The sequence below is a fragment of the Lineus longissimus genome, chromosome 11 (assembly GCF_910592395.1).
Source record: "Lineus longissimus chromosome 11, tnLinLong1.2, whole genome shotgun sequence".
NCBI classification, from domain to species: Eukaryota; Metazoa; Nemertea; class Pilidiophora; order Heteronemertea; family Lineidae; genus Lineus; species Lineus longissimus.
Window position 1 is genome coordinate 14,329,774 of NC_088318.1, and position 8,054 is coordinate 14,337,827.

The window sequence follows — 8,054 nt, forward strand, 5'->3', positions numbered from 1 at the left end:
GGACAGGTTTGATACGAATTAATGATAATCCGTTTTTGCAACGTGTTCTAATTTGAGTTTAACGTGTGGCTAATTTGCACACTAATACATGTACATTTGGTAAACCAGCCGAACAAGTTGAATTGAAATTTAACCGTAGTTAAATTGTCGTAAACTAAATAAAAGACTTGGGAAGTCTATTTAAGTTGTCGAAACTCAAGACAAACAACTGTCCTTTTAACCAGAGACAAATGTCTCACGTCGGAGACGTTGATTGCCAGGCTCGATGCCTTAATTAATGTAAATGGCCCGGGATCCCGTGAAACGACTTGGGCACTGGTAGGAATACTCACTCGCCAATTCAAAGCTCCAGTGGTGGATTTATGAGTGGTCCATGAGGCGCACCCCGATTTTGGCCGGAGAGCAATGATTTTTAGGAGGCCTCTCCATAAGAAGCATTCAACTATATACAGGCCCTTCTGAGCCCGGAAACGAAAATAATCAAACACTACGATTACAAACATGCATATGCTACCCATATCATATCACGATCGCCTCTTTTGTCATTTTTAATGGTATTGCCCAATATTATGAATAAAGAAAAAATGTTAAAAGGTCAATTTACCCCGTGGCACAACATTTATTGCCAAAATGTTTTAGCTAGGAATAACATGTGTTTTTGCGCATTCTGTACATTCAGTTGAAAAGAGCAAACCTTTTCTTAGGGTTTTGGTATAACGGCCCTCTCGAATTCTAGTTTTCATAAGGTTTCCTGTATTGTTGATGTCCATGTTTGCCACACAAATAGCGGTTTATTCAAGCAATAGTTTAAATGCCTGTCCACAGGCCAAGAACAACTTGTCATCTTTTGTTCTTGTTCAAAACGGTGTTTGTGTCACTAGCCGTTCGTTATGTCAACTTCTTCTTTCCCCAATGCGGTCCGTCAGCTCTAATGATATAATGAAGTGGCAGTGGCCAGCCCAATGGACATGTTATTAAACGGTTGCTTTTGAAAGGTTTAGCATGTGGACTTAGCTAGAAGCACGCCCCCAAATGCCCTAAAGGTCTTTAAGGAGTGATCTAAAAACAATCAATTCACGTACCTAATATTTGCACGATTCTAATTTGACAAATTCTTGCATAATATTTGAATGCTGTCACCAATTGCCAATGTAGAGCTTATTATTCATCGAAACACAGCGAAAATACCAGAAATATCTTGCTTTATGAAGGAAGCCTTTTTGGGATTTTATCAAATAATTGGCGTTGGCAGTTAAGCGCTTAGCGCGAACTCCACACGAACTAAAAACAGTGTTGGACATTCTTGAAACAAATAATAGACAAAATATTATTTCTTTTTGGTGTGATTCTTGACATCGCAAATAGCTTACCACGTGTGAGGTTTGGTAATGTTGAATAGTATGGTATGGTATTTCACCCTGCTTGACATTGTGTAGTTGGTAAAATGATAGGCGCGAATCAAAGTAATGCGCCCCATCACGGAAGAGACGTAACAGAACAGCTGACATTGATAACCAGTCCCCTATTTGAACCGTCTTTAGACAGTTTGATTTTGAACCCGGAAATGCTTCCGTCATGATACTCTTTCAAACCAAATAATCATTTAAAAAGCAAGGACGACATGTGGTTACGGCGACGACAGTACGAGTAGACCACCAGTATTGAAGTTAAAATGCGGGTGTAATTGCCGTATCCCGGTAGTGACTTCAACACTTTTGTTACTTGTCGGCGAAAAAAATTTCAAATTTTGCATACATGTTGTTATGATGTTCATTTATTCTATATTATCTGAAATTTTATACGCTTTGGCGGAAACAGAGGAGTAATCTTTGGCAAATTCGTTTATAAAATAGCTCAATCCATCTTTCAACACCAGGCGTTGCGTCGGCCTGGTTCTCGAAGAATCCTCTCCTCGCCCACACATCACCAAACGTTCAAACTGATGCTGCCGATTTAAAAAAGAACATACCAATACCAATGACATTTCGATGCAATTGATTATTTTCTCGATTGAATCCAAAATAAAGTGTAGGGTAAATCTACCTGGCAGGGACTTTAAATCGCAGTTGGCCAACGGTGGTTGGCAACAAGTTCGCCCCTTTGGTTCTGAAGTGGTACCCTGTGTCCGCCGGGCTGCCTGCTGACAGACGGGAGCATGGAGCCATTTGAGAGCCTACGACAAATTCACGCAGGCTACGACAACTTCATGGTGGCCTGCCAAGTAGCTTCAAGGTTTTGGTCAGAGAATGCCGAGGAAGAAAGGTCATATCATCTCCTCCATTCGTGGCTTTCAATTCGAAATGTTTTTTCGAAAAAGAACACTTTAAATCCACGAAACTAGGTCACAGGATAGGGAATTTTATTCAATTTTACTGTAAGCGGGATGTAGATCAAATTTGAAAAAAAAATTTCTTCAAAATTTGATTTTCATCCCGGTTCCCCACCATTTTAAAAAAATTTCAATTTGATAAAAAGTGCATGTCATATATACATGTAAATGTACTTTAGGCGGGAAATGACTTAACAACCAGGAAGTGAAATTTGGGATGAAAATATCACCCAATTACAATCAATGAATAAACTTATATGTTACAATTACAAATCCTCCCCCGCTTGTCTTTGAACTTTTGAAAAAGATACGATCGGACATTTACATTTTGTCACCACAAAACGGGCAATAAAATGGTTAAAACGCGGAAATATCTTTATAAACTATTTCATCAGTAACATGAGTTATATATAGTATATATCACTCAGACATTCAAATTATAAAAAAAACATTTAATCAAAGTGTCATGCATATCACCACCATTCCGAAGTATAGGTCCGGATAAAGGACTTGATATCATGTGACATATCATTAATACACCCATATCAACCTTAACCACAATTGATTAACATAAAAATGAAATACAAAATCAAGAGGTGATCCGGACGATTCCGTTATACTGGTTGTCACCAATTTAGGCCAAAACCAAGGCGGCAGCCAATTTTTTTAGGGTAAATAACTGTGTCAAACGAGCAAAGTTTCATGAAGTTTGATCGACCATTAACATCCATTTCAGTTCTAAAACATCTCAAACTAAATTAAATGCAATTTTGGCTATTTTGATTTTGCACCTACCGAAGCGGTTATGGCCGCTGCCGTCAAAGCGAGGCACAGTACATGTAGGTGAAAGGTGCATTATTCACTGTAAGAAGTAGTTCTTTGTAAGCAAGGTGTTTTATAATACAATTCTAATAACTATGTTCTGATTAGAACGACTATTTTACGTCTGTCAAATATTTAACAGCACTTGCGGACCCCGTCTCCCCCTCCACTCTGATACCAACCAGTAGGAGATCGTAAGACTAACGAAAAGCGGAGAAAGGATACGAAGCTGATGATAGCGATGTCACAGGAATTAAAATTCCTAAGAGAACCCGATGTCGGACACCCGACTCTCAAGCATCACACGTGATTCCGGCCACAACCGACCCGCCGTTAACCAGTGTGTTTATACATACTATAAAACGTGTAATTGTCAACCTATACCAATGTTTTACTGACAGCTACAAAGATTACATGGAAACTGCATTAGTAAGAAACTGAAGAACCAAGCAGACGATGATTAAACCATTCAGAACGAGGCCCTGTAGCCTCCATGACCGGAAACCGGAAGTACGCGGATTGCCTGTCCAGTCAATCTGATATTATTCCTTATTTTGTTTAATCTTGCGTTTTGTTATCATTGCTGTTCAGTCATCTTCGTTCCCGAGATTATAAACACTTATGGCACTTGTGTTCATATGACATTCTTGATGCAGTTTTAGATCTTTTGTTTGCGTTCAAAATAAGACTCAGGTCGTGCGCGGTGTTGTTTTTCACCGACGGCATTGATAAAATAAATCTGTATATCGAATTGAACGTTTCTTCGGTGGTTATTTATCCAATTGGGCATGTTTGTCGGAATTGATTTGAGATTATTTGTAAAAGGTTGTGTACCATGTTCAATTCTGGGTGACCGTGCCTGCTGAATAGCCACTGATCACTAACCTATCAATCTTACGTCGGCCATTATTAAACTCCTCACGACAACTTCACCGAACATTCTTTGAATATAAAGGAAAGAAAATACTCCGCCGTAGATACACCAGTTGTGACCCATCAAACTTCAACGTTCAGTAGTGCTGAAAGGGTGGATGTCGTCCTGGGTGCCGACAAATGGTACCCAGGTTCGAGATCGACTGGACAATAAGCACCCTGGGTGCCATTACACTAGACAAACAGCACCCAGCTTCTTTTTGCCTGGCTTACGGATCTTAGGGACGACGTTTCTTGCAATCTCGTTTTATCTCGCGCCGTGGTACTTGCGGCATTATTTCGCGCACTGCTAATGCCACAAGCCAGGCAAAAAGAAGCTGGGTGCTATTTGTCTAGTGAAATGGCACCCAGGGTGCTTATTTTCCAGTCGATCTCGAACCTGGGTACCATTTGTCGGCACCCAGGACGACATCCACCCTTTCAGCTTCAGTAGTCAGTTTGCACGAAATTGCAATTTCTCTATCTTATACCATTCCTTCCAGAACTGACCTAACTTATATGGGTCACTTCTAGGCCGTCTTGAAATCCAAGATGGCGGAGATCCTATCCTAGCCTGTCAAACCATGAAATTTTCGTTGTACGTTATGCATGATAATTTCAGAGTTTGGGGGCCTGAAGTTTGGGGGGGGGGGGGGGTTGACGACTTTTAAGGAAGGCAAAGAGAAGTGACAAGAATACAGACCTATTACCACCATAAATCAGAACTAGCTACATCCTACTCAAGTCACGTTATGAATACATGCATGCACAGTCAGGACAGTTTCACGGTTGAGCAGCTCGTGCGGGCCCAGCATCATCAGGATGGAAACTGCCGGCTCCGGGCTCTAAGCTCCGGTTGATGGATGAGAGAAGTTATCAGTTCTTCATCAGGATAATGGCCTGATAATCCCTAATCAATAGCTCGGCACTTGTTTGAAATCGCTGCGCCATAATGCGGATTTACACCCGCGACACTATCATGATTGCTGCGTATGGTATGGATGGTGTGTGTCTACACGATTGTATGTCCACAGGGTCATCAATAACTACCCAATTTGGTCAGCCACTTCAGGAGTCTGTTTTCAAGGCAACGTATGTAACGGATATGACAAAGAGATGTTATGTTTAATTCTTCTAGAGTAGGGACTAGCCAAAAAAGGAATCTTTAAGCATTGGTGGGAATTAGTGCACTGCATTACCCTGAAGCATTCTTCCGCTGCGACCCCTACGACAAAACTGAACTGTAATCTTGTGTTAATAAACTACCATGCAGTTGGCAATTGTAGATACGTTTTGAGTGGTTAGATAATCATATATGTCTCTTTAAATGAGAATATCTTTGAAAACATTCAATGTTTGATCCTCATAACTTCAAGGTTGGCTCCCAGAACACCGAATTCTAGCATAACCTTTACATGCGCACCTCGCTAGATGGAATAAGTGTTACGAGGCACTGCATGGACGTCGCTGAAAGTAATTGAAATATACATATTGGAGATTTACAGGTCCATAACACCTAAAGGCAGATAACGTTATTGCGAGACAATTCTACTTTTTCTGAAAAAAAGTAACTCCCGTTGAAAGTCCTTTATTTTGAAACAGCCTCTTAATGGGACCATTGGTTATGCAGGGAGAGATTGCCCGGTGTGATCCGGCAATGGGGAGCTAATCTCCTCCACTCAGCACAGGCACGGTAAGCAACCATCCAGAGTCCACTCGGGGAATTGATTTACATCCCGAACGAGCCGAAAGGGAAATCCCTCAATGCTTTCCCACTCAATAAAGCCCGAAATAATGCTGTTTAATTCAATTTTATTGTGACCTACGAGCCTGAGGGATTTGTGCTGCGCGTGTCTATCCTTATTCATTCCTCCTGTTTTATTTTCTGTTCTACTAGTGTTACACACGAGATTCCTTTCATCACAATTAAACCAGCAAAGCCTCAATCTTACTTTAGTCTGATAAACGAGCCCGTTTAGGATGCCTTCCCAAATGAGATTGGTAATCAGTCAATTGCGCAGGCGCAATAATGTGTCACGTGAAACTAGGATTGCGGCGAGATTATGACACTGAGAGAGACTAACTTTCTCAACTGCATCATTTCTTCTTCTTCGACTTGAATTTTTTTAATATTCTAATATTGAACTTATGATAAGGACGACTACGACTAGTAGTAAAACGCACTACATATTGATAATCACAAAATTACATATCTGCAAAAGTCTCTCCTCCATGAAGGTTTCATCGTTTTTACACACGCTGTTGATCCAACGAAGCCATGGGAACGAGGATAGCAATATGGCCGCCTGAACTAGCAGCCATCATGGACATGGCAAGGACGCAGTCTTCCGGAGAACACGTTCATTTGCAGCTACACTGGTTCCACTCAGAATAATATTTTGTTTAATTATGACGTTTCGTGTCATGCTCATTGATGCCTGAAAGCAAATCTCCTATCATATGGTACTTCGGGGACAATATCATAGGCAGATCTACATTAGATATAGAATAGGTTGCCTTCAGTATATATACAGCACCTTAGCTTATTGACATGTTGACACCAGACTCTGCAGAACCACAATTTCTTGGATCTTGCTATGTTGCTTTCTGTGATTAGATTGAAAGAAGGCATACATGTATTGAAAGTTAGAAGCGCCACTGAAAAACGAAAACAAATCGTAAAATTTGTCGTCGCCCCATCACGAAAGTCTCAACAATCACAATGGGACAGAATGAGGGGCGCGTTTATTAAACAAAACAGGCGCTCTTGTTAGCAACCCGCGGTTGTTCGAGAGATGTATGTCTAAACCTATTTCGAAACAGCGACAGGTATCATACAAATGTGTACATCTAGTCAGAAATGGCCGGTTTGAGATGGCCCCTTTGTTCTACCGCAGGGATGCTCGCTGACACGGCTCGTCAGGAGACGAGGTGAAGGCAATTAGGAAGAGGTTTCAGAGGGCAGTCCTCTGTCCCTTACGGACTCTAAGTCTTCCGAACGAAATGATACGAATGTGTAACTAACTGAGCATGCGTTTTGTGATAGTTCCCAAAGGAGAGGGATCATCTACTCGATATGTTTATTTAGGAGAAGATTCATTAATATGATCATCTGGTTAGGTATATGCTTCTGTTCCTCTGGGAGGGAGTCGGTTTGTCATTAAGTTGGTCTGGTGGACGCTGGTGTTATCGTTGGTTAGAGAGGGACCAAGCCAGGATTATCATAATCATGCGCTTGTAATAAACAATTAATATTGGTGTGGGAAACAAGAACCTGTGATATCATTATTTGCACCTTCTATCAATATGTTCAATGGGTACAAAGGACACGAACACCTCCCATCTTAAGTCGGAAGGAAACAACATGACGGTTTCTTGATGAGGGTGAGTGGTAAGGGCCAGGATCATTCATATTCGAAAATTAAAAAAAAATTGAAATTCAATTTCAAATTTTCCAATGCAACGTAATGCAACGTAGGTACATTGTGCATGTAGTTGTGAATACACGTACTACTATTCAAGCACAGTAATTTGGAGGCCGTTTGTACATTGAAAACATTCTGCAGATATTAATAATCGACTTGGCTTTGCTGAAGAACGTACTGTTTACCTATCGTTAGAAAATGGGTTGATTCATCGAGGCTGGTCCGTGATGCTATGATCAACGAAGGTGACTGAATCAATCGAATCAATCAGAGCAATCGATTCCGTTGGTATTCAACCAGCCTCCAGCTCATGAGCTATAGTGTGGCGAGCGCCTGGCATGGCTGCGAATAGATAAAACACGAACACTGCACAATGAGGTGGAAACTTTCATGTTTTTCTTCAAAAGGTAATTAAATGTAGAAACATGGTGTTCAATTTGTGAATCCGCACCTTGAAGACGCCAGCCATGATTCCGAATCAACATCACAGTTCATTGCTCAAACCATTGAAAAAATACCTTGCCGGTATAAAGGCTTGTTGCCTCAAGCAACATTCTTGAAAATAC